The sequence below is a fragment of the Ochlerotatus camptorhynchus genome, unplaced genomic scaffold (genome assembly GCF_037179485.1).
Source record: "Ochlerotatus camptorhynchus isolate MF236.1 unplaced genomic scaffold, CSIRO-AGI_Acam_v1.1 ptg000361l, whole genome shotgun sequence".
Classification (NCBI taxonomy): Eukaryota; Metazoa; Arthropoda; class Insecta; order Diptera; family Culicidae; genus Ochlerotatus; species Ochlerotatus camptorhynchus.
Window position 1 is genome coordinate 876,864 of NW_027040849.1, and position 27,778 is coordinate 904,641.

Consider the following 27,778-nt stretch of genomic DNA (forward strand, 5'->3'; position numbering starts at 1 on the left):
TTCTCCTCGTCCGTGCAGGAAGTGTTAGTTTTTATTCGGTGTGTGTGCGATGATAACAATACTTCACGCTACATTGGAATTCTTTTTTTGGTTAAACTGTTCTACGTTTTCGACCAGTTTTTGGGCATTGATTCTGTTTTGTTCCACCGCACACGCAAAAACTTTGACGTTGTTGACGTTTAACTTTCACAAAACGTCGCTGTATATTTTCTCATCTACTGAAATATTCGACATGAAAAAAACTCCCAAGGAGCCTATCAGTGTAGAGTGAAAAAAATCTTAATATTTTTCCATTGGTGGGTAAAACCAGGAAAAATCCTCCGTAAAATAGTGTAAATCTGTCGAGCCACATCCACTTCCGGTCGTGCAAGTGTTATCCCGACGCGAAAAGTTTGTTTTGTGCGTTAATTTTACAAAATGGAAATCGCAAGCAATAGCAAAAGCGATGATTGTAATTGTTTTGAAGGGAGCAACAGCGAATCGATAGATGAGATTGATCATCATCATCGCAAATGAAGAGCATTTGTGGAGTAAAATTTCTGGCTTTAAGCGAAAATATTATCGTTATATGCAAATTGTCTAGTGAATTGTAGTGTTTTTGCGAAAAATAACTTGTGCAAAAATGAATTTTCTCGAATCTGGAGTTGGTTAGTGACAGGAAAATCAGCAACTATGGAAGATCAGAGGGTGGTGAAAAAATGTCAAAAAATAATCTGTGTTTCTACATGATAGCGTTACGGCTGCGACATTAGTATCTGAGCCAAACAAAAATGTTGATCAAGTCTATCGCATTCACTGAACTTACATTGCACGAAGTGCACAGAAGATTAAGTGATTAAGTGAAAGGCTTTTTAAGATGTAACTGGAAATAGGAAATTCCGAAAAGTATTGGAAAAAGTGAAGTATATAACAAGTGTTTGGGTATAGAATTGTAGGTAGCAGCACCAGTAAGGTTGCTGCATAAGCTGTTAATAACAAGTGTCATCTAGTGTGAAAATCAGCAATTATAAGAACTGTGACGTCAATGCTTTCGGCACAGTGGTAAAAGTGTAAATAATAGGTAAGAACTCAGAACAATTTTAAAATCGTATAGAAAAAAAACCTGAATTTATCCACATTTGGTGAGCTCTGCCCTTCATACTTATTTAAATTGAGACGAAATTGCTCCGTTAATTAGCATTTAGGGAAGAAAGTAAGATAATGATAGGATGGGTCTGTATCTGAATTTCGGGGCTCAAAATTACCGCAAATGATAATATATTTGAATTTTGATGATCTTGAATGATCTCCGGAACCAGTTGACCGATTAAAAAAAAAATCAAAAGCGTCTGGGACCATGGTAGCTTTTGTGTGGCGGTTGTTGCAGCCTTTTTGGTTGCCGTCCAAGTGGTACCTGGAATCACGGCGCCGGTGGTTGACTGGTAACTAATGTCGTTTTCGTTTTTGCGGTGTAGCTACACCGGTGCTACACTGCCGTACACCGAAATATTTTAGGGTGTAGATATAGAATGCACCTACACTACACCAGTGCTACACCGCAAAAACGAAAACGACATAAGCGTGTCTACTGTATCACCCGAGTTTGGGATTTTTCTGAGGCGAAAAATCTTTGGCCACGTCTTCCTTCGGGAGGGAAGTAAAGCCTTTTGTCCCGGCCCATGGGTTCGATAGGTTACAGGTGTGAAGTTGCCTCTCTAGACACTATATTGCCGCCTGTGATTAATCACCAATTTGCAATCGACGCACATCGGTGATTGGCGCTGGATTGCGGAACATAGAGTTAAATAAATGAAAGAAGAAGAAGGTTTCTGGACAGCCTTTCTCTGGGCAGTGGTTAATTCCTGGAAATGCTGTTAAAATGGATTTGCGATTACATCAAGAGACGCATGCGTCAGTTTTAAACTATTTTTTTTGTTTAATAGAGATTTGGTTTCTTAAAAATGCGAGGAAATATGCTCTGAATATAACCGTTTTCTGCATAGCTCAGAACAAACAACATTAAGGGCCGATTTTTACACCTCCGCTTAAATCTTAAACCAGGTTCACCCAAATAGTTCCTGGTTTCCCTTAAACTGTTATTTGGATATTTTTTCTTCGAAAATCTACCTATCCTTTACCGTTTTACGGTCATGAAGTTTACGCATTCTGAAAGGTTTATACGTTTACGATGCACCAAGTGCAAACCCTTATTTGTAAAGTAAAAGTTTATGAAAAACCTGGCACCTGAACACTTTTAGCTATCCTTTTAATCTTTGGAGCTGTGGTTGACAAAGCACACCGCATGAGTGTCTGTAATTCGATAGCAACTGTTGTTGCAGTGCTTGCTCACTGCCTGAAGCTCGTTCGCTTTTGTCGTTGCCGGTGGAAGCAAATCGAAGTGCGAAACCCATCATGGGTGAGATAGAAAATTTTGTGAAATCACTGGGCTCGGATCTCGTATAGATGATTGATACATATCGGATAGCGGAGGAGAAATCAAATACAAATTCGGGATAGTGGACTATACTGAGACGGAGTGGATAAAAGACGAAGATCAAGCCAAGCAGCCGGCGCTGGTAAAGGAAATACATTTGGAAGAATTAAGGGAGTTTTGAGCACGGAAGAAAGCGGAAGTAAAGCTCACGTTGCTTTCCATGAAAAGTAAGACCCATGAAAAGTAAAAAAAAACAATTTCTCGGCTCCGTGGAGTCCTTTTGGACATTTGACCCAACACAAATAAATTAATTGAAAAAAGTACACCACATGTCATCTTTGAATTCTAGTGTAGTAAACTTTTTCGTTTTCATTTGCAATATTACAGAAAATCCAGATCCGCACATAACATTTTATACGAATGACAGCAGCACCCGCAAAGCTAATTCTAAAATATTACTGACGAACAAGTCCAAGGGAGATGACTCTAGCTAAGATATAGGGAAGATTTTGATTTGGTTTCGTGCGATGCATGCGTAGATAGAAAGCAGATTAATGGACGTTTTGAAGATTTCCTGTAAAAGAATGAATCACGATGAGAGTAGATGAATTTTGATGCAAGACATGGTAGAATACTTTTCGAAGATTCATTCGCAAGCGAGAGATTTTTAGAGAATCTAGATTGCTCGTGTCTAGTAGAAGTTTGGCCGAATACTCGCACATTACTCGAGGTTGAAAGGGTACATTGTCAAAGGATAGGATCAGGAGATGAGCATGGAACATGGAACAGGAAATTGGGTATCGTTGTGTCATCAGAGCGATCGCATTTTACTGACAGATCTCTTCATCCACTACCCAGACGTTACGGACGGACGTTGGCCCTATGCAGCACTGGAGGCTCTCAGGATACTTGAGTTGGCGAATGGTTCTCTAAATCAAGTTCCATTAAATTCAAGTCGAGCAAGAACTTTTTCATTACATCTTTAACCGTCTTTATATCTCCGCCTGGCCATTGATTTGGTGATTTGAAATTTAAATGGGAATTACAATAGGAAAGTGAACATTTTGTTCTACTTGCCCTAGCCATAATGAGTTACGGGTAAGCTGGCTATTTGTTCTTATAGGAAATGTTCTCAGCCTAAGTTTTGTAGAAAATCCCGTTCAATTGTCTAGAAAATTAGTTATTATAATTAAAAAGTAAGATGACGATCCTCTGACATGAAGGTCATAGCAACAATCAATACGAAACTAACGAATTTAAATTGGCTCACTATTTGACTAGCCTATTGGTCCCAAGCAAATCGATTAACGTCCCCCATTCTAGTTGAAATTCTAGTACTACACTGTGTTTGTTTTGATTCGCTATGAAAGTTTAACAGGTAAAATGAGGGGTTATTGGATTTTACTATGTTTTGAGGGGTGAATCGATTAGCTTGGGACCGAAGAGAGTACCAGAGCTGAGCCAAAAAGTTGAGCACGTTATTTCGGGACCTTCTAGTCTTAGAGTTACCTCTATGGTCATAGAGTGAAGAATAGTACAGATCATTCTAGCCTATTATGTCAAAATGCAAGTTACAGTTCTGAAAGCAGTCTACTAATCATAAAGTTATCTGCTTCTGACTCAATGAATTACTAAGTTACTGAATTACCATTACTGAAGTTCAATAAAAATTGGGCTTTGGTAAAGTTGTAGCAGGCAAACATTTATATGTATACAAGTAGCAAGCGTACACGTTAATCATTAAAACGGAAGGCTAGATCATGAAGAACAAATTGTTCAGTTTTCCCTTAGTTTGAACCAGTTTACTGGTAAATCATCAAAAAGGGATATTAAGGTTCTGAACCATTTGGCGAATTATTTTAACTTTTGGTTAAAATTTGACAGATGGAAAGTTATCGATTAACCCTGATATCCGAGCGTGGTTACTTCTGACAGACAAGAGGTTAAATTTTGACAACTGTGACTCGAAAACCGGTCGATCAACAGCACGGGGATTTTCGAACATAGAAAATAACTTTCGAAATGTCATTTTTAACCACTAGTTAAATTTAACTCAGCAAATGGTTCACAGCCTAAGTTCACCCTTTCAGGAACCAGTTAACCGGATAAGACTGTGTTCCATTTGGTTAATTTTCACTTAAATTTGACACTTCGAAATAAATTATAATGTTCGAAAATCCCTCTGTTGTTGATTATCCGATTTTCGAGAATGTGTCTGTCAGAAATAAGTCTGGTGGAATAGAAGGTTTAATTCGCAGGATACTAACACCACTATAAGGTAAGGGGAAATTTCCCCTATCTGATGGTAGTGTTAGCATGCGTGGACGAGCTACCAATTACGTCAAATCGACGATCAAATGCATTGTTTACAAAAACTGATACGTCCCTTCGAAAAAATAATCGAGAATTGTAAAATTTTCCTTCTGTCAAATTTAAGTTAAAATTCAACACAACCTTTAATCAATTAATTTCATAGAACCATATTGAAATTCATCCTGATCAATTTGTTTTTAGAAGATATCATTTGGTTACAAAACCTATATTCAAGTGCATTTTGCAATTAAGTTTATTGTTGATTAACCTGTGAAAACCTTGGTCATAACGGATGGAAAGGTAAAACATTTTTAGAGTATTTTTTTTCCTTTTTCTGGCAGTTTATGTCAAATATAAATCCTGCGATTCTCGAAAAATCTCACGCTATCAAATCAATCCACGATTTTTTTTCACACATTTAAGGCTGTTTCATTTGGTGAATTTTCACTTAACTTCGACCGATTGGAAATTTTGAAATAACTCTGTCGCTATAGTCGCTATATTCATAGTCTGGCGGATAGAATCTCGCGAACCAATTGAGCTGTCAAATAGCGGAACAACTCGCCTAAGCAAACTAACACCATATTTGGGTTGAGGAAAGTTTCCCCTATCCGATGATGCCGGTAATTTGCGTTCGATTGGCGAGGAAAGAATAATCAATGTTTTGTTTATAAAAGTTGATAGTACCTTTTCAATTGTTGGTCTAAAATATACACTGATAAATTGAACTATTCCCATTTTGCTTGAAATTGAATCAATTTGACATTAAGCTCAGTTTAATCATATCGAATGATTAAAAATTAATCCTCTCTATCTAAAAAATAAGCATCTGATAGTAATCCCAGTTTAATCATGGTTGATTAGATTGTAGATTATCTTTTTTTTGAATAAAATTTAATCTTTTTTGATTCTATTTTATTAATTTTGGATTGAATTTTGATCTCTTTTGATTATATATCAGTATTGAAAAAGAATAAAATATAATACTGGAAAAATTATTTCGATTTTAATCATGCATGACTACTGCCGAAGTAATCATGGCTCGGACTCAATAAGGTGAAGCGGGAAACTGCATACTTTTTAAGCTTTTTTGATTTAATTTATCTTTGAGTGTATTGAATTGGTTCCGTTTTTTGATAGATCGAAATTCTATCCGCCAGACTATGAATATAGCGACTATATGTTATTCCACCAGACTTATTTCTGACAGACAAGGAATTAATGTTAACGCTCTGAACCATTTGGTGGATTATTTTAACTTTTGGTTAAAATTTGACAGATGGAAAGTTATCGATTAACCCTCCCGTAAAAAAAAAATCCAATAATAATACAATGATTTTCATTGTCATTGTAACCATGATATTTACTGTCAAAACATTGGACATTTTTGTCCATTACCATAAAATCACAACGAAATTCATGGTTCATAACAATGAAAATCATGGTATTTGAGAAATTTACAGTAAAAAAGAGGGGTTGTTAAGCATCTTAACAATATAAAAAAGTGATTTTTCGCGATCAAATTTGATCTCATCACACTAATTTTCGTTGTTAGAGCATTGTATCGTTCAAAATCGAAATCTATTTTTTCTCCCATACAATAATTTAACAGTAAATTTTAATGTACTCAAAATTCAACAGTAAAAATTATTGTAATTTCATTGTTATATTATAATTTTTTTTTCGGGCTGCTATCCGACCGTGGTTACTTCTGACAGACAAGAAGTTAAATTTTGACAACCTTGGCTAAGTTCTTCTCAAAAACCGGTCGATCGTTAGCACAGGGATTTTTGAACATAGAAAATAACATTCGAAATGTCACTTTTAACCACGAGTTAAATTTAACTCGGTAAATGGTTCACAGGCCAACAAACACGTTGACCCATCAAACAACAGAGAGATGTTCGAACATGTATTATTTTCGAAGTGTAAAATTTAAGTGAAAATTCACCAAATGGAACACAGCCTAAATCTATCTACTCGCACCGTTTAGAAGTAAATCCTTAAAATCTTAGTCTATTCTCATTAAAATCTACCCCCACTCGGTAAATACTAATGAATCACTAACCTCATCTGCTCCCGATGATATATTCAACAGAATTTTCACTACCCCATAAAAAATCCTCCCGATTTTCCCCTCGACTAAATCGGTTCACGTCGGTAAGATTGACCGACTATGAAACCGACGTATTTATAAATTGTTGCATCGACTCTTATGGGACTGCTTAAAGGGAGGTTGCCGACGCGTCAGCACACGAAATCGGTAGTCGAAAACATAGGAAATTAGTCTACCAGAAGCGACCAAATTGAACGATTAGTAGAATGGCAGAGTTGTAGCCGGGCTTCTATGAAACCAGACGAAATATACTGGTTGATCAGTTTATTAAATTATTGTTTCTACGATGAAAACAGATTAAGTCGACAAATAAATCAGCATACGCAATTGATGAAACCAAACGAAATAGAGTGGTTAATCGGTTCATTCAGTTGTTTGTACGATGGAAAAGATTAAGTCAACTGTTAAATCGGCTTATGAAATTGATGAAACCAGATGAAGTACACTAATTAATTGGGTAATTAAATTGTTTCTTCTAATAAAACATACTAAATCGACAGATATAATTGAATAATGCATTGGCAGACAACATTATTGATATCAAGTGAGCGTATACTAGATGGTACAGAAGAGGAAATTGAATTCAACAAATAAACATTATACACATTTGGTTTTGAAACGTTTATTTATTTATTATATAGAGAGAAAAAACCGACAACAGTTTACGACTATTTCAGCGGAGTATAGGCAGAGGATTCAACGTCTTCCTCGATGTCATCATCAGATTCCTCCGAACCCTGAACCGCTGAATCCGATGGAGAAGCATCTACATTTTCAACCATATGCACCACAACACGCGTTTCCTCCTTTTTAGTTTTCTTCGCATTGATGGTTTCCCAAAGAGCTCTACAGTTCTGGAAGGTGGAGCCAAGAGTGGGGCATTTTCCTTGGCCACAGATTTCTTTGCTTCTCTCCGTCGTTGTGAGTATGCTCTTCCTTTCCCTTGGTTCACCAAGGCTGTGAACTGTTTGTCCGTGGTAAATGTGATGTTATCTATACGTAAGAAAAATACAAACACGGTTAATAAATATGAAATCAATAAAACCGAAACAACTTACGCGATTTGTGAGTGTTATGTCTGTTTGTCTGTGGTTAATATATGGAGATTTTTTATTATCGGACAAAATAGGCCGAAGGGTCTAAGAATTTTATGAAATTTTGCCCACATGTAGATTTTATGGATCTAAGAACGATAAAAATATTAAAAAAATTGTAGGTGGTCAATTTTCCTGGAAAATTTTAGTTGAGCTTTCAGATTTTCTCGAACATGACATATTTTGAAAATTCATAACTTTTAAGCCATGCGTATAAGGAATAACGTTTTTCAGTGAACAATTGAATAACAATATAACCTTAAAAAGTTTACTCTCTAAACTTTTCACGCGAAGGAAAATTGCAAATAAAATCATGGAAAACAATTTTTTAAGCCATGATTCTTTTTAATTTTGTTTTATTTGCTTGAAAACTTCTTTTCTTTTACTGGTGGAAATTTCAGAGTTATAGTCGTTAAGTTATGAATTTAAAAGACTTAAGGAATTATTACTTTTCTGACAAATCACTGATAACTATTCTAAACAAATTAAAACTTACACCTACATCTTAACCTACTCGTAACCTACATGAAGAAATTTTAATATAATAAAACCATTATTAAAAAGAGCTTTGATCAACTTTTCATTAATTGAACTTAGTGCTACAAATTCAATTTCTTCGGTTAAATTTTCAGCGTACCGTACACCAATCTTGGTAAAATCAATTGGTGATTGAAAACATGGGCGTAATTTTGAAAAAAAAAATTGATAATTGCGCCTCTTTGGCCTTCATAATCTGCAAAACCAAGAACATTAGCAGGGATTCCATCTATCATAACACAATCATCTTTGCCGTTTACGCTAATTACTTTTCTATTATTAAAATAGCAGGTGCGGTATGCAAATAAACAGTAGACTGATGCAAAATTTGAAATTTTCGCTCCACAGTACTTAAACGGTTCCAAATTGGGTCATGCTTAGCCTCCCAAAATTTGAACTGCTTTAGTAAGAAACTGATTTGGCACAAACCATTTCAAGTTTATATGGGAATTACTATGGGAAAACTTATGTTTTTGTTCATATCTATCTAACAATTCACCGCATCAATATGCTTTTAAAAATTGTAGCGGTGATTGTAGAAAATTTTCTCTGCTACAACTTTGTTGATAACCATTTTTCAATTAAATATAAGGAACAAAAGTTATTAATGATTCAAGTCACTGATGTCTTATGATTATGCTCATTCAACTGTTCAGCAGGCAACATTGGTGTTTCTTGTGCGAAGAATAGAGCATAAATATCATGGCTACTATGTCACACTGCAAAATACAGTGTTGCCCATAGAACAGCTGCTTGATCATGCTATAAGATTATCAATCTCTTAAACAATTAATAACAATTTAATTTGACATTTGGCTGACAAACGATATTCCGCTAAGTTGTAGCTTAGAAAATTTCCCGTAAGAATAGTTATTGAAATTTTCGAAAAAGCAATATGGAAAATGGGTAGAAGACAATGAACAAAACGTTTGGTTTTTCCATAGTAATTTCCATATAAACTTCGAATAGTTTGTGCCAAGTCGGTTTCTTACCAAATGAGTTTAAATTTTGGGAGGCTAATCAGGACCTGATTTGAAACCGTTTGAGCACGGTGGAGCGAAAATTTCAAATTTTGGATCAGTCTAATGAACAGCCATATAGAAGCTTTTTCATTTGAAATTTTTCTGCAAATTGGTTTTGATAACCAGGCTTTTCAGTAATTTTTGTATGTTCAACTGTTCGATTATAAAGTTGCTGCAGAAGTTGATGCTTTTTAGTTAAAGTTCTTTTTATCTCTTGCATAAAGTTTTCATACCTGAAAGCGCTGATTGAGGGCAGATTTCCATACAATTCAACATAGTCTGCTAAATGCAATAACATATGCACGTTGTGCGTAAGACCAGTTGCACCATAGAATCTATGAAACATATGAACAAAATCTCTAAGAAATTGTCTTGCTAACTCTATGTCATTGTTTGATGGATTTCTCATAGAAAGCAGACGAAGAGCACAATAGTACAACATAAAATGCTCGTGTTGTTCTTTTTCAAAGAACTTCACGGTGACAAGCAAACCAATGTAAGAATCAAACAAACGAAATTCGGTTGCTTTAAAGTTAGACAATTCTTCGAATGGTTTTGGACGCCTTGCAAATTCCTTTGTAATGAACTTCCCTAATTCAAAGTAAAATGAACCTTTAAAGAAAAAAGTGAAAAATTAGACAAATATTTCATCTTTATCAAATCCAGCAGAACAAACCTGCTTTAATTCGATAAGTTTTACGCAATCTCCTCCCTTTGTATCCAGCTTTTTTCAACTTCCCGAACATGCTTTCAAGTATCTTTGTGACAAGCGTGCATAGGATCTACTCCTAGTTGTAGAATCATATCCAATCCATTGATGCGCTCAACTCCGTAAACGGACTGGACACGGTGATGTTCAGGATCCACTCGCTGACGAAAAGATTCGTTAGTTCGTGCGCAGCTCTCTTCCTTCGAATAAACAATGACACAATTTACGCGGCTACCAACTTGCTCGCAATTCGGACAACCGTGTTTGCTGACGTGTGACACCGTTCCGCTTATTTTACACGTTGCTGGGCGGTCACATATGAACAGGCGAATTTTAAAATTTAGTCTGACCGTTCCAGATTCACGAGTTATTTCAATACCGTTTGCTATCAATCAAATCGTTGACAAAGTAAGCCAGAAAGTCATCAAAATTAGATGGTTCTTTCAGACCTGCATAGCACCCAACAACAAACGGAGAGATTTCGCACACGTTTGGGAATGCAGCTAGGATAGGCCATAAGCATCTTCCATTTTTTAAACGGGGAGACCATCGATATTGATGTCTAAATTTATCTCGCTCATTGTTGACACAATTGGATCACCAACCAAATTAGAAAACGTGTTTTCAATTCCAAAATGGACGTATTCACCAGGGTGAACTTTTCTAGGCAGTAAAGCACTTTGAGGAGTTTCCAACAAGGTCATACGACTTATCGGAACATCGAGACCTTCATCACGAAATATTTCTAATAATGTTTTGGTAGCTTCAACACTCAGGTGGTAACGTGACACGAAATATGCAAGCCGATATTTCAGTGAAACGTTAGATTTGAGCACGGTGTCGCTGCTGCTAGGAGAAACAGAAAAAAACACTGCTTTGGTGCATTGTGGCTTTGATAGTTTGTATATAAATTAAAACATATTCTAGCACTCAGAATCATGAGGACCTAACTAATGTGACAGATTTTCTTCATTGATTTTACCTTTGGGGTAAGTTGTAATTTTTTGTAATTCTAATAATTTTTCCTTGCATTTTCCTGAACATTTTTCAATACAGTATCGTAAAAGGTTGTATTTGCTAACAAAAGCAACAGCAAATGCACCGAGAATTGTCCCAACGCAAGGAAGACCGCCCCCCCCCTTCTGCATCCACTGATTAGATATTTGCATCCATTTTCTGGTCTTATATGTGGATAGGAGTGGGCGTCTTATATCATGTACAGATCCAAAATTCAGCAAATCTGTAAGTCAGTGGGTCCTTTCACTTATAAGACCAGGACCAGCTTCACTTATAAGACCTGTAGTTGGTGGATGGAAATAGGTGGGCTTCACTTTTAAGATTGATGCCAACCGATTATCGCAGTTAGGCCCTTATGATTCTGAACGCTAGATATGTTTATTATCTGACCACTGTCTACATTACTAGGATACCTCATAGAATCATTATGATGTATTTCATCCTTTTGCAGTGTCTCAATCAAGGGCTCTCCATTTCCTTCAAAACTGCTTTCAATTCCGTCGTTCATGCTCCATTGTTCATGCTCCATTGAGGGCAGCAGATCATCATCGGAATCACTTTTCATATCTGATTCTTCCAGGTATTGGCGATATAACTTGTCGTATTCTTTGCGTTTAGCAGCTTTTTTTTTACTACGCCAAGTACTCCACCTGCTTGCCATTGTATGCTTTCCTAAAAAAATAAAAATATTAGTACCAACTTACCAGGTTGTAATGAAATTTGAAAATAAAGCTGCACTCACTTAACTCACTGTCACTATTTTATAATCACTACGTAAACCAAATTCGTCTGTATATTAATACGTACAATAAAATAATCACCGATCAAAAAACATACAATTTCCAGATTTTACACTAGATAAAATCTATGGCCGACGGTCCCGGCGGAATCCGATTAAATACACTAACGAATATGTTGACAAAAATAACTAGTGTACTAATCCCGACGTTGTCGGTTTATTAATAGGCCTTTTTTTGTATACAACCGATTTCGTCGGTCGACAGGGAAATTCCCCATCTGTCAAATTTTTTATGGGGTATTGGCTCTCCGCGTCTAGCTGGATTTGCTGGTGCACCTCTTGGTGTAGATACTTTGGCGTCCCGTTTTCATCAGATTTTTGTTCGAACTTCGAAAAGTGCTCGTCGAACGCAAAGCGAAGAGGAGTGAGCGAGACAATGCGAGAGAGTAGTAGAGGAGAAGGAGGGCACACACATATCAAGAAAAAGATGGAAAATTATAATGGCGGCGCTGTCTCGCCGTGTCGATTATTTTCTTAAATTAAACGCATTTAATCCGATTCGGGACGGAAATGGTACGCGCTTACGGGTGGCTAAAGTGACCGCGAACCCACGGATGGGTAGTGTTCGTTGCGGACGTGATTTTTCGGCGAAATATTTTGTGAAAACAATGGCGGGTAGCAATTGTTGTTTACTCTTGTGAGAAACTTTTTCACTCTTGGAGACTTCGCAGCAGCAGCAGTAGCTCCAATCATCATCGCCAGCAGCAGCCAACAGTCGCAGCGAAAAAGTTTTTTTTTACGAAAGGAAGAAAGAAGAGGAGCCCCATCAGCAACGACGATGAATATTACTAAAATTGAAACTACAATATTTCCTTGCTGGACATTACACAATTGGAGGAAAAAGTGAGTGAATTGTGTGTGTGTCGCTATAAATGATTGGTTCCTAACGGAGGTGTTTGGGAGTTAGTTGAAAAGCGCAAAAATGCAATTGTGAAAATGGGGATCGCTGGAATCGATTGGTGAATGTTCCACCGTCGCAAACTCTGGATATAGGTGCAAAATGAAAATTAATGCGTCGCAAGGAGGGGCAAAGATGGATCCAGTGCGAAACAATACATTTTCGGATTTTTTCCTTGCAAAACGGAACTCCTCGTTCGTGATTCCCACCTCGATCCTCCCGTCGAGCCACGGTCCAAGTCCGAAGTAGTTGCTTAGACCTTCTGCTATACCTATTACCTATACCTACCCACTCCCTACCTACATCACATCCATCCAACCTACATCAGTCAGTACATCAGTGTATAGCAGTTTCTCTTGCGCCGCTCTTCTGGCTGGTTGAATGGTTGGTTGGCTGATTCGACCATCCGCTCTTCTGCTCACTGCTCGCTGCTCTCGCTCGCCCCGTTGCACAATACGAGGATGCCGATGAGATGAGGAGCAGTGCTTCTTATCAGTATTGCCAGTTTAATGGGGAATCATTCACAAGGAACAGGCCCCTAAAGTAACAGAAACTTTTGAATATGACAGAGGAGGAATCTGATGCACATAAGGATCTCAGCAGGACGGTGATCTAGTGCGAAACAGTTGCAGTTGGAGACCACATTATTGGAAGTAAAGTCAACACTAGTGTGTGCGATTATTCTGCCGATCGTGTTCAGTTATGTGTTAAACAAATAATATCGCATTGATAACTATGCACAATAACAAACAAGTACAACAAGCGAATAAAATGAATGCAGAGAAAATAATACTTCCATTGTTGTTTTGTCGTCATTGAAAGTCAGGTTTTACTACTAACTGCAAAGATCACGTAAAAACTTTAATGGAACGCATTCTTGTTTGAGTTTGAGAGATACAAATCGATTATATCGAAAATTAAGTGACATCGTACAACAATGCCTTCGTCTCATAGTGTTTATTCTGATGTCTGTGTTAGGAAAGTTTATTTTCTACTACTTAGCTGACACATTTATATATGCCACATTAAGATGAGCTTATCATTTGCAATCTCATACACTACGACGTAATTTTTCGATAGTTTTGTTCTTAACTAAACTAGGTTGTTCACAAGGAATATTGTATCTTTTCGTGTCGACAATATACCTTACCTATCGTCTTATAGTCAAAATAGGTATTTTAAGGCATGTATTAATTTGACTGATTAACTATTCGTTCTTTTTGAAGAAGTACGACAAGGCAGTGTGATTTAGTTGATAATGGGCTCTCAGCTGGCAACTCTGGCATCCATATACCATAGGTATACACACTTCTCTCTATACCAATGCACAGCAGCGGTATTGCTGCTACTCTTCTAGTGGTAGTGGTGATGGTGGCGTGTGGCCCGTTACTATACACCATGCACACTTTCCGCACTTTACACCCGCGCCCCCGCCTGTCGCTATTCGTTGGGGCGCACTCTATCCATTCCATTCATCATCACTCTAGCAGCCCAGCAGTAGCACTGTAGCACGCATTGTCATCGTCCTCTTGCTGCTTCTCGCAGAAACGACGAAACAGCACAACACAAGTCGAGTGTTTTTGTAGGGTAAATTAGCCTATTACGGTGTAGCTGTTTACCCTAGTAGCTGTTATAGCCATTTACGATATATTCATAACCTTTTAATTATACCGTCAGCATTGTTCTTCAATAAGGTGCATATTTATCCTTCACGTAAAATAAATAAATTACTTTATTTTACCCATGAAAATCTGCGTTACAAAATGAAGTCATCATTACCCTTTTATGGGCCCAGTAACGCTTGGTAGATTAACTTTTCGTGGCGCGTTACTGGCATTAAGATCTACCACCGAAGCCTGGTCCGAACTACTTAAAACTAGGGGAACAGAATCAAAGGAACACATCTTAGTCCTTTTTACTTTGTATGCCTTGTTGATAGTGACAAGGCTCGGCTTTGTCCACCGAGGATGATCTTGAAACAAGGAAAATATGAGCTAGGTAGTTATTTTTCATCTAAGTGATTCCTAATCTCTTATTCGTTGTTTTCTAGTTTGAAGTGGTTAAGACTAGGATTCTGATGCATGGTTGTTATCGGTGTTATTGCTTGATTTTATTGCTAAGGAACCCGTTTTTGACTGTAAAAAGGGCGCGGGTGTTCCAACACTCCAAATAGTATAAAGAGCGGGACCTTACAATTAAAGTCGGATATAAATTTGCGATAAAGGCAAAAATTACAACTGTATCAAAACCGATTACTTCTTCTTTTCTCAATAGTGATGGAGTATACGACATGCACTAAACTGAGCACACGGGGTATACCACAATAGATCAAATAACTGGTCGCAATGGATTTATGTTCCGAACAGAGGAAAACAAATCTTTTATGGACTAACCTAGGGTCGATTATATGATTGTTTACATCATATGATGGATCGTCTAGAATAAAAACACATTTAACATTAGAATTCGGATAATGGATGGGATTGAACTATTTTTAATTCAAAAAACAGTTTGTTAAAATTTCGTGAACTGATTTTGACCCGTCGTTTATTTGACAGCTGCCGGGCTTTACATTTAAATGTATTTTCTCCATGTTTTAAACAGTATTTGACTATTTTTTTCCATGAATTCGATGCAGATGTGTTTAATCCGTAAATGGTCAACTAAGGAGAAAAGGTCCATAAAAGCCAAATTTACCATACTGTGTGTTGCTGGGTGGTGTGCCTATTCTCTTCTGTCTATAGTATATTGCTCGGACAAACACTAGAAAGACGGCAGCAGCAAATCTTGCGCTCTAGAAACACGTACAACTCGTTGAGCTTTGCGCTTGTTGGATGGATGAATTGCTGCTAAAAGAGCATTGATATGATATCTTCTTAGTGTGTTGCATCTTTTCGGGTGGTAGATTTTCGAAAACTTAGAAATTTGGATAATGGACATGTTGTTGCGATTCGGCATATTGTCGTTATAGCACCCCGTAAAAAAAAGAACCGTAGAGGTACAATGAAATGTATTTGAACCATACAATAGAGTTTATTCTATTTACAATAAATCGTATTCTTCACAACGATAAAATTACAATAGATTTTTTTTTCTAAAATAGAATCTATGTTAAATGGGGAAATATACACTAGAATAAAAGGGGTCGTTATGTATCTTAACCATACGAAAAATCACTTTTTCCCGTAAAAACTTGAGCCATTTACCATTAATTGTATTGTTTTTCTATTGTTGAAAACTCTTACTATATGGGACGTATTGTACATCTATAGTAATAACAATATGTTAAAATTTCGTGTACTATATACGCACAATTAGATCGATTGTTGACAATAGAATTGCTTATAATTCTATTTTATTTTATGGTTATTGTATGGTTAGTTTTTTTTCGGGACCTCTGCAAGTTTAAGGATGCGCCATCTCCACTTACGTTGTCGAATATCTGTTGCTATCGGCTGCTCATGACATTGACGATGGAGCTCTGCATTCGAGATCCAGTTGTCAGGACCGTTTGATAAATACCTACAGCTTTTGAGAGTTCTTCACTCAAACACACCATGGTGTATATCAGCCAAGATTTTACATTTAAATTAAAAATTTATATTTTGGAGCGTTGATTACTCCGGTTTGATCTCCAAATGTGTGTGTCGGTAACTAGCGCAGGCAGCCCTAGCCTTTTTGATTCGTGCACCTTCACACAAGATCTTCTGGCTCGAAATCCTGCATGAAACTGCTTGATTCAGCATAACTATGCTCAGTCACTTCACAACTTTTAAATATTTGAAGCCTGTTAAAAAATAATGAAAATTGTTGAAGGTTTTGGGGTTGTGTATGAAGTTAGGCTTTTTTAAGGTCATTCTAGTGCTTTCAAGATCATTTTAACGTTCCATGGGTTCTTTAATTTTGAAAACATAATATCGGTATTTATACATCATCTGAAAGAGCTACGTTTTATGAGAACTATGATAATATTTTCGAACCTTTAGACTTTCATCTAGATTTTTAAATCAAGATTTAAAGCAAATTAATAACTTCACTGTTTGACACTAAATTAATAAATAATTTAATTATGTATTGACAGCTCACTCCCATACAAAGTCCCACCGAAGGGCGCTAACATGGTGATTTTTTTTTCTATGTAATCACTACTTACCTTACCAATCAGGCTAAGGCCTTGTTGTCCTCTGCTGTCCGAAGAAGTCGTCTCCACTCTACTCGATCCATGGGCACACTTCGCCAGCCTCGTAGTCTGCGAAGGGGTCCACAGGTCGCCTTCTACTTGGTCGATCCACCTTGCGCGCCTCTTCTTGTTGTTCCTGTTGGGTCGCTTTCTAGAACCATTTTCACTGGGTCGTCGTGCGGCATTCTTACGACGTGCCCAGCCCACCGTAGTCGCCAAATTTTTGCAACGTGGACTTCACCGTAGATGGTACGCAACACCTTCCGTTCGAAAATACCACGGGCGCGTTGGTCCTCCACGAGCATAGTCCAGGTCTCGTGGCCGTAGAGGACCTACGGTCTAATCAGCGTCTTGTAGACAGTCAACTTCGTGCGGCGGCGAATTTTATTCGACCGAAGAGTTCTCCGGAGTCCAAAGTAGGCACGATTCCCTGCCATAATGCGTCTTTGAATTTCTCTGCTGGTATCATTTTCGGCGGTCACCAGTGAGCCCAAATACACGAACTCATCGGCCACCTCGATTTCGTCACCGTCAATCTGAACTCGGGGTGGGAGGCTAACATTGTCTTCCCTAGAACCTCTTCCTTTCATATATTTTGTTTTTGATGCGTTGATGGCAAGTCCAATCCGCCTAGCTTCAGCCTTCAGTCTGATGTACGTTTCCGCCATGGTCTACAAAGTTCCGTGCCATGATGTCAATGTCATCGGCGCAGCCAAGAAGTTGGATGAACTTCCTGAAGATCGTGCCACTCGTGTCTATCCCAGCTCTTCTGATCACACCTTCTAACGCGATGTTGAATAGCAGACACGAAAGTCCATCACCTTGCCGTAACCCCCTTCGAGATTCAAAGGGACTCGAGAGTGGCCCCGATACTCGAACTATCTCATCAATCTTTTAGTGTTTTCAGACCGTATTTGCGTTTTGAAGGCTGACTTGTCGTTCGTTGACTTTTGGGCGTTTTTAATCAATTTCAATGTGTATTATCTGTCCTAAATATTGGTGGGTCGGAGATATATGGAAGTGATTAGTGAATTTGAAAGATTTCCCACTGTAATGCGTCAACAGATTTTTCGCGCATGGTTTCTTTTTACCTCTATAATGATGCGAAAAATAAATTTTATTCTTTCGCAGAGAATTTATGTTTCTAAAATATACACGAATATATACAGATTTATGACATGCTCCATTTTTACGTCCATGACTGCTTGAAATGAAAACGAATTAAATTTTCAAATCCTACTATCAATACAAACTGATAAAACAAAAATACTTTAACATATACCCATTTTACCCATTGAGAATTGCATATTTGTGATATCGGTGGCAGTTATTCTGAATCACCTTGTAGAAATGCCTATATGTGATGTAGACACTTACCACAGTTGTTTGATATAGGGTTGATGTTGCCCCGTAACGTGGGTAGATAACCTTTTCGTTGTAGGTTACGGGTTGTAAGATCTACCACCGATTCCTAGTCCTGACTACTTCAAACTAAGGAAACAGGATTTTTCAGTAATCCAAGGAACACATCTTAGTCCTTGTCACTTGTTATGCCTTGTTGATAGTGACAAGGCTCGGCTTTGTCCACCGAGGATGATCTTGAAACAAGGGAAAAATGAGTTAGTCTTCATCTATGTGATTCCTAATCTTCTATTCGTTGTTCCCTAGTTTGAAGTGGTTAAGACTTGGGTTCAGATGCATGGTCATTATCGGTGTCATTGCTTATTTTTGTTGCTAAGGAATCCAATTTTGACTGACAAAGGGGCGCGCCTTTGGAGGGTATTTAAACACTCCGAAGGCTATAAATAGCGGGACCTTTCAATTAGAATCGATTCCTTGCGATAAAGGCAAGAATGACAACTGTATGAAAACCGAATACTTCATCATTTCTCAATAGTGATGGAGTAATGCGACATGCACTAAACTAAGGACACTGGATATACTACAATATATCAAATTACTGGTCGCAGTGGTGTTAGGTCCCGAACAGAGAAAAAAAATAGGGTTGATGTTCCTAATATTGAGCCCATGCATTCCGGAATAAAGCATTTTTGATTATTATTTTTTGCCATTAGCAATCAAAAATAGTTTTGTCCAGATTACGTATTGTTTTAAGGAAAATTCAATATTTGTATCGATGTCTCCAATCTTTAGATACACATACCAAAATTAGAGCCATTTCTCCTATTTTCTATTGATAAGGAAATCACGGCAAAACACCATCATGAACGCAACTTTTGATTTGGACAGTTTGGAACACAAACGAAGTGACAGACGGCGGCTCGAAAAATTTGGCGACGGATTTGTACTGGATTGTACCACATGGCAACACTAAATGTACTATAATGTTTTCAGGGCTGGTAGCAGGTCACTTTTTAGTGACTTGGTCACTATTTTGAAGTCAGTCACTAAAAAGTCACTTTTTACACCTAAAAGTCACTAAAGTCACTATTTCTCTAAAAATAGTCACTAAAGTGACTTTTCACAAAATGTTTAAATTGAGTACTTGGCACTAAGAAAGTCTACAGTAGTTTTAGCAAAATATACATATCTGTTAAAAAATTGCAAATTTTAACCAGAGTGACCAGTGAACCGCAAAACGTTAGAACACCAGGAAAACTATTGGGAAATGCCTTAAATTTCGATTAAAAAGAGAATTTTAAAGGATTCTAGGGCAGACACCAAGATATATCAGAGAAGAATACCAAAGTACAGACTATGAAAGTCTCATGTAAAATTAACTGTTCTGAGGACCGATTTCTTCATATCCGCTTAAATCTTAAGCCAGGTTTACCTATATAGTAAAACTAAGGGGGTAGTACACTTTGAACGTCCAAAAAGTAAGGCATTTTCGTTAATTTTTTTAAGCAATAAAACACTCAGGGAGGGCAAATATGTTATAATCCATTTATTAGTCATCCTTTGAACTACATTTTGTATTTTTTTGAACTCGATTGGCGTCTCCCCGTGGCCGGTGCACCAGGTCGCGCGGGCGTCCTCGCGTGGAAGTCGGAAAACGGCGTGGGAAAATACTCCTTTCCATGTGAACCTGGAACATAAATCGAACAAAAATCCTGATTAGTAATGAAATTTGGGTTAGAAATACGTATTCCAATTTTTTTTTAATTAATTTTTTCAAAAGTTGTGGCCTTAGGAAAAAAAAGTCCATTTTTTCACCCTAAAAATGCTTACAAAATCGTGGATTAAAAATCCATTTTTGACAAAATCGAAAATGTGGATACGTATTTCTAAGCAGAATTTAATTCTGAACAAGAAAACCTAGGCGATATCCAAATTTGATGATAACTGGTTAGAGTTATTTCCCACGCCAGTTTGAAAAACCCCGTTTCGAGATAAACGCGTTGAAAGATAAAATCTCTCTCAGCGCGCCGGTACATGTTTTAGGAAATCGCTTCGTAAAGCGATAAGGAATATTCTGGCGGACTTGGAGTCTTTTCTAAATTAAAGTATACATCCCAAGGAATATTTTAAGCCAAAAAAAAAATGCATTTTTTTTTTTGAAAAATCAAACACATAACCCCCTTAACACATACGGGCGTCGCTTTTGATTACTTTTTAAATTAATAGAGACTCAAAATTCAGCTCCGAAATAATTTTGGAAATAATTCTAATGTAATTGAGAGTGCATTTTAACGAGAGTTCTGAGAAGAGTTCTATGATGATTGGATGAGGATTCTAGGTCTAATTATAATAAGAATTCAAAATTAGTTCTGAAATGGCTCTGATGAAAATTCCATGAAAATCCCGTGAACTCCAAAGATGGTCTCTGCGGATAGTTCTAAAAGAATTCTGGGTGATTTCTGACGATACTTTCAAGAGAATTCTAAAGAGTTCGAAATAAATTCCGAGAAGAATTCAACTGGAATCGAATTTTGAGGAAGGAATTCTGAGAAGAGTTTCAAAGTTTGTGATGGATTTTTGTTTTGAGAATTCTGAGGAAATACTATGGGGATTCTAAGGAGAATACGAATTGAATGCAAGGGAGAAGTCCAAGATTATTCTAAGCAGAAATTTATGAAACTTCTGAGGTTAATTGCATGGAAATTCTAAAATAATCAATAAAAAATCGAAAATAATCTACTTTAACTAATCATGTGTTATTAATTCATGCGTGAATTTAACAATTTACATAGTCGGAGATGCTTAACGTCAAATATCAGACTTCAAATGGAGATTTTATACGACCGAGGAGTGTGAAAATTGTTTATCAAAGTAGAAAGCGAGCAAAGGACAATTTTGAAGAAGGTACGAATCGGGTAGTTGTTTACGTCAGATGGCGACTTGAGTGTGAAACAATCGATAGAACTGTTTCCACACATCAGAGGTACATGAGCAAATCCGTGATCATCCCTTTTGCCAGTGGTGGCAGGGGGAAACACCCCTCACCATCCCTCATTAACGGATGAGCTTGGTAAAGGAGATGCTCTACCCTATTCGTACCTTCCTAAAAATTATCCTTTGTTCGCTTTCTACTTTCTATATAGAAATTTTACACTGCCACACTATAACGGAACTATCAACTCTTTACTCTCATCTCCTCATCTATCGTATAACATGTCCACTTTAGTTCTGATATTTGATGTTAAGCGTTTCCAAATACGAAAATGATCTATTTCCAAGAATTTTGTTGATTGTTCTGCAAAGAATTTCAAGAATGCAATATTATGTTTGTAAAAGCTTATTTGCTTCTAAGCTTAAGAGAAGGGGAATTATTCTAAAAAAGTTCTTGAGATCATTCTGAAGAAATTCTGTGAAAATTTCATAGCAAATTATCAAAGTTGTCTACCTAGATATATCAAATATTTAGAGATTTCGAACGCAGAATCAAATTCAAGATCATAAAAATGGGAATTACTATTTGCTAGTCATCATGTATAACGTAAGCAAAAGTAAATTATTCAAATTACTTCAAATGCTCTTCACAGGAGTTTCCGTTGTGAGATTCGATCAAATTAGAGGAATTTATGAAACTTGATATTGAGTTCCATGACATAAATTTACAAGTCACTATTTGGTCACTATTTCCGTAATTTTAGTCACTAAAGTCACTACTATTATATCGCATCAGCGCTACCAGCCCTGTGTTTTGGTTCTATCTCTTTCACTCTACTCAAAACTAAAGTGTATAAAAAATATCAAAATGATACACTCTTGCACACTGTCAAAGATCATTGCACACAAAATCAACTTTATTCAAATCAAAACAAAAATACTAGCCAATCTGGTGGCTGATGGCACAAGCTTCTAAGAAAATTCTATTACAGTGAACTACATTATGTTAATTGGCAAATCAAAGTTGGCTCTCGTGGAGAATAGAAGAACTATGAGAGTGATGATGGTTTCAAAATTTTACACGGTGAGGTATACGAGTGCAATCTTAAAATGCTTTTATTTTGCAAATGGAGCATTTTATTTAAATCTGGTTGATGCTATGTTAGTAGAAAACTTAAGGACTACTCAATAGACAAATAATACAGAAAAATTAATTTCTTTTCAGATTTTTAGGTGTACACATAGATTTGAGCTTTTCTTCCACTGTAGCAGCAACCAGATTTAAATAAAATGTTCCATTTGCAAAATAAAGGCATTTTAAGATTGCATTCGTATACTTCCCCGTGGAAAATTTTGAAACCATCATCACTTTCATAGTTCTTCTATTCTCCACGAGTGCCAACTTTGATTTGCCAATTGATTTCTTCGCCAGTTAGGCGTCTGTCACTTCGTTTGTGGTATTAGGTTCACTTCCAGCTTCAATCTAGCAAATAACAGAGAATCTCTTGAAATTCAAATTTAATTCATATTAACGCTGATATTTGAAAATCTGAATTTTCCAGCATAATTTGTAGAGCTTATAAAGCTTCCTTAAGGAAGTTGTATAGCAAAGCCTCATCTGGTTATCGTATTCTAAGAAGTTCACCAGTTGTGTGCGTAAGGATATACGAATAAGCCCATAAAAATTGTGTATGACAAGGCTTCCGTGAGACATGGAGCTTTTTTTTATATCTTATACCGTGGACCCCCGCTAATCGCTTAACCGAGTTTATTTTTAATGTTCAGCTCTAGAAGAAAAAAGCGAGATTCTTGTAGCCTTAGTTGCTGTTTTGTTTTGATTATGTGTTTCGTTTCGCTTTGCTCCACTCCATGTGCTGAATGACGTTTGAGCCATTGGTTATAGTTTACACGGTGTGCATATTAGCGGGGTTCAAATTAAAAGCGGTCATATGACCAGAGGTCCACGGTATTTTATAAGTACTCTCTGTGGTGATAGAACTAAGTTAAGGACACAGACAAACCGACAAAAAAATTGGGCATGTTTTTCATTATAACATTGTTTATAAAAGACTATCGCCATCTGTTGATAAACACTATGAGCGCCGCCGGTGGTCACACTGCAACTGGTAGCTAATAAACATATCAAATCTTCGCTTAAAAGAGTGAACGATGAACAGCATGCCGAGTGTTATGCCTGTTTGTCTGTGTTGAAGATATCGGTCATAAGAAGGACCATTTTCCCATATGCGCCTTATTACCAATCTGTACGTGTTCACACACCTGTACATAATAATACTAATTGTTTCCTTTATTTTTCTCTCCATCGTTTCCACCAGGAACATCAGGATTTGTAGAAATGTCACGCATTGCCCCGCGACGGTCTGCGACAAAAGTTTAAATTTCCGCGGAGAAATGTAAATCGATTGATTTTCAAAACGAGAAAGAAAATAAAAGCGTAAGTATTCGTGATAGATTTCTCTTTTGCGCTGACATTGTACACTCTTTCGCAGGAATTTATAGTGATGCTTTGCAGTGTGTAGTGTTGTTTTGACGTTTCGTTGCTACATGATCTCTCGCGCTCTTCGTCGTCAATGGTTGCTTCTGGCTGCCTACAACATTCTCATCACCAAGGTTTAATAAATTGAACGATCCTCACAGCGTTGATTATTTCTCGATCGTCCCCAATGTAGTATTTAGGCAAGGTTCTCTTGTTTAGTATGAAGAAAACATAAATAAAAGGATACTATCGCACAGCATCCAGTGAGCGTGTTCAACTTGTTTGATGGTACCATCGTAGTCAAGTGAGAGTTATTGATCGCATACTCATGAGCATATTGTGACTGCGGGTTGCGCGTTATATTTGTGTGTTGTGTGTAAAGATAGCAACACTGGCTACTACACTTCTGCTCTGATGCTTTTGGATCCAGTGAACGGGTGTGTATGAAGAAAGAGTGCAAAAGACACCATTGGGTCTAGATAATGAAGATGGGTACAGAAACGGTGCCCAAGACGACGATGATGATGACGACGTCGACGGTATAGAAAAAAGTGTACAGAGTGATTATAAAGAAAAAGAAGTCTTACATTATTTTTTTTTGATCGTGTATACTCTCCCTCTCTCTGCCAAAAGTACTTACTCGCGCAAAGCGCAGCCATCGAAACAAGTGATAAAAAGAGATGGATGAAGTGGTGGAAGAGAAATCTGCATATGTGAGAATATCGGTACACCGCTACCGTACACGTACAACACATCACGGACGGAAAAAGAAAGGAGAGCAAGTAGTGTTATACGAAGAAAAAAAAAGACCAATGAAAGCAATAATACTAAAATAACGTGAATATGTTGGTGTGGCATTGCTAGGCTGTGTTAATGTTAGTGAAGTAGTACAAAACATGGAGCTGAAGTGTGAGCCAAGGCGTAATGCCGTCATGTTTAATTGTGATTTGTTTATTTGCTCTAATGTATGTGGTCGGCGAGCCTATCGGAGCTGGATGGAATTAGAAGATGCACATTCTCGCAATTTATTGATTAATCGTGTGATAAGCAGCAGCAGCATCAGGACAGTATGGACTGGAACAGTGTGCTAATATGTGACCTCGAGAGTGATTGTTTTTTTTTTTCTTTTGGCACCCAATGTTGGTGCGTGTGGCAGCGTACAACCTAGCCAAGTGGTTCAATACAATCCACTTGGCGTCGTTGATAAGGATACTATCTACAACAGGTGTATATGGATGTTACATGCGCGATATTTTGAAATACACAGCTGAGACATATAAATTTGGAAGCACTAACTCTGCCCAGTCATAACAACCAGTAGCATGGAGGCAAAACGAATGAGCCAGACAGAATAGAATCCAAAAATGTGCTTGTTTTGGTTGATAACGAAGATAATATTCCGTTAATAGTAGGATTTGAGACAGTCACAATAAATGAAAATTAGTTTTAATGCAGACAATGAAAGTTGCTAACAAGACTAGTTGATGACTGTAGTCTTGTCTTGGACACTACATGGCAAAACGCCGTATGATGCCATTAGAGAGTGTTTCGTATAAAGTAAACCATAATTTTGCAAAAACGCATCGCAAACGATACATAGATTCTGATGTCTGCGTTAGGCTGTGCACCATTTACCAATTTTATACTCGGAATATCTGCTTTCAAGTTGTGGTGCATTGTATGGGCGCAGATATAAGTTTCTAGGAAAGTGGTTGTGGCCAGGAATATTATTCAGAGACAATACAAAACGGAAAGGGACATTCACTTAGTAAAACCGAAAAAGAGAAAATTCGAATTCTCAAAGAACTAAAAACAAAGCCGGTATTATATACAAAAGCGGACAAAGGTAGTGATTTTATACAAAGAGGACTATGACAATCGGATGACGGAAAACAATTAATAATGGCCCATACAGGCAGTTGAGGATTGACCCCCTCCCATCTATGGTTAAACGTGTGGATAAAACGTTGAAAGAGTGTAAGGCGTTTATTGGCAACACTACGAATCAATTGAAAGTTTCAAACCCTATTCTACCTAGGATCAAAGGTTTACCAAAGATTCACAAACCAGGAAACGAAATGAGGAAGATTATCTCGGCTGAAGGATCCTCCACTCATAAGCTTGCCAAATGGCTAGTAAAGGAATTTCAAAATATGCCTAAACCCTTTACATCAGTTAACAGCACACAGGAATTCGCAAATCAACCTCAAGCATCAGGAGAGATTCGAGAAGATGAAGTCATGGTCTCATTTGATGTCACAGCACTTTTAGATGACTGGCTTCTGAAGCAATGTGAGGATTCTTCTTGGAAAAACAAAGTTCGGTCATATCTCAAGCTTACTCGTCTTTGAATGGAGGAAAATAATTTCATTTTCAGAGTAAATTTTTATAAACAACAATCTAAAGGTGCTCCTATGGGCAATCTGCTTTCTCCATTTTTATGTGAATTGTTCATGGCTAACCTAGAAAATACTCTGGAGGATAGGAATTTGTTGCCCAAGTGGTGGTATAGGTACGTAGATGACATTTTTAGCATTGTCAAAAGGGAAGATTTATCAAAAATTTTGGAGGCCATAAGCAACGTTCACAAGGACATCAAATTTACTCACGTAGAAGAGAGAGAGACGGCAAACTCCCCTTCTTAGGTCTTCTCATCATCAGGGAAACGCCTTCGTTCAATTTCGAAATCTATAGGAAACCAACAAATACAAAGAGAGTAATGCCATAGAGGTAACTCTAAGACTAGAAGGTCCCGAAATAACGTGCTCAACTTTTTAGCTCAGCTCTGGTACTCTCTTCGGTCCCAAGCTAGTTTACATTTAGCTAGTTTCGCCCTAATCACAATTTACTCCGGAAATATCGAATGGGCCCAATCTTAGTAACACTTAGATCGACACAATAATTGAAGGCACAAAGAGACAGCAACCCAATGTGATACCTCAGAACAAAATTAAGCAAAGGTAAACTCATCATAATGAATACAGGAGCTATTGCTCATCTGTCTAACACTTTTAGCTATAAAAGTGAAAATTTACTTCTAGTCTACTATTCAATTTTTATTTTGTTTCTTGATTCACTCTCAGCTCACAACTTATAAAAAGAGGTGTGTGGTGACTGTTTACTTCACAAGCCGTTGCACAGTGGTCCCAAAGCCTTATTTAGGAGGATTAAATAGTGTGTGTCTAAATCAGTAGTTTAAGGTAAATAGTATCTTGGAGAAAAGTTCTTCAATTTGTTTTAGCCAATCTATTGATGTGATTGAAGTTAGGGTGGTCCCTATGGTTAGTGACTTTTTAAGTAATTTATTTGAAACAAATTTGCTTAAGAAACTAATTTTCTGTTTCTAATAGTGCACGTTTTATACTTGGTTTTATTATGTATCTTAGGGCAACCCTAATAAAAAATATCCATAAACGAATGATAACCCAAATCATTGAACTATTCCATAAATGGTTTGGATGATACCCAGAACACGTCGTTAAGCAAATTAACCATACAATTTTTATTAGGGAATCCCTTAGTATAAAAGGTTTTATTAAACTAGATTTTTATACATTGATTTCTCCAACATAATTTATTCATATATTTTTGCTGAAGCAAACAAATTGATTTCTATTTTAATCGGAAAATTATAAACGATTCTCGTTAAAAAAAATGCGTTGCAGTTGCATAGAGGTGCACCATCAAAAGTCCTGAAAGTCCTAATTACGAATTTGGGATCATTGTACATTGAAAGTTGCTCACGTAAACTATAGACGTTCACTAACTGAAAGGCTTTTGACTGAAATGTTAAAAAACTCTAATTTGTGCATTTCACCCCTCCCCTTGGCTAGTTTTTGCACCTTGTTGCTGATGGGCGGGCTTAATTTCATGCTTTATAGTGGAGTGTT

At 37.2% G+C, this 27,778-nt stretch overlaps 1 protein-coding gene across 5 annotated transcripts in view; it reads left to right on the top strand.

The window, feature by feature from the left end:
• The first annotated feature begins 206 nt into the window (after positions 1 to 206).
• The window catches only part of rno (rhinoceros), a 55,855-nt gene continuing 28,283 nt past the window's right edge, over positions 207 to 27,778 (top strand). The window contains exons 1-2 of one of the 5 annotated variants that reach the window (XM_065231733.1): positions 207 to 1,060; positions 23,728 to 23,846. The gene's annotated coding sequence lies outside the window, so the exon portion shown is untranslated. Of the gene's footprint in view, positions 1,061 to 12,532; positions 12,864 to 23,727; positions 23,847 to 23,867; positions 24,023 to 24,204; positions 24,326 to 25,095; positions 25,114 to 27,778 lie in introns of those variants that run through there. The other 4 variants (XM_065231732.1, XM_065231736.1, XM_065231735.1 and 1 more) reach the window with 4 other exon arrangements.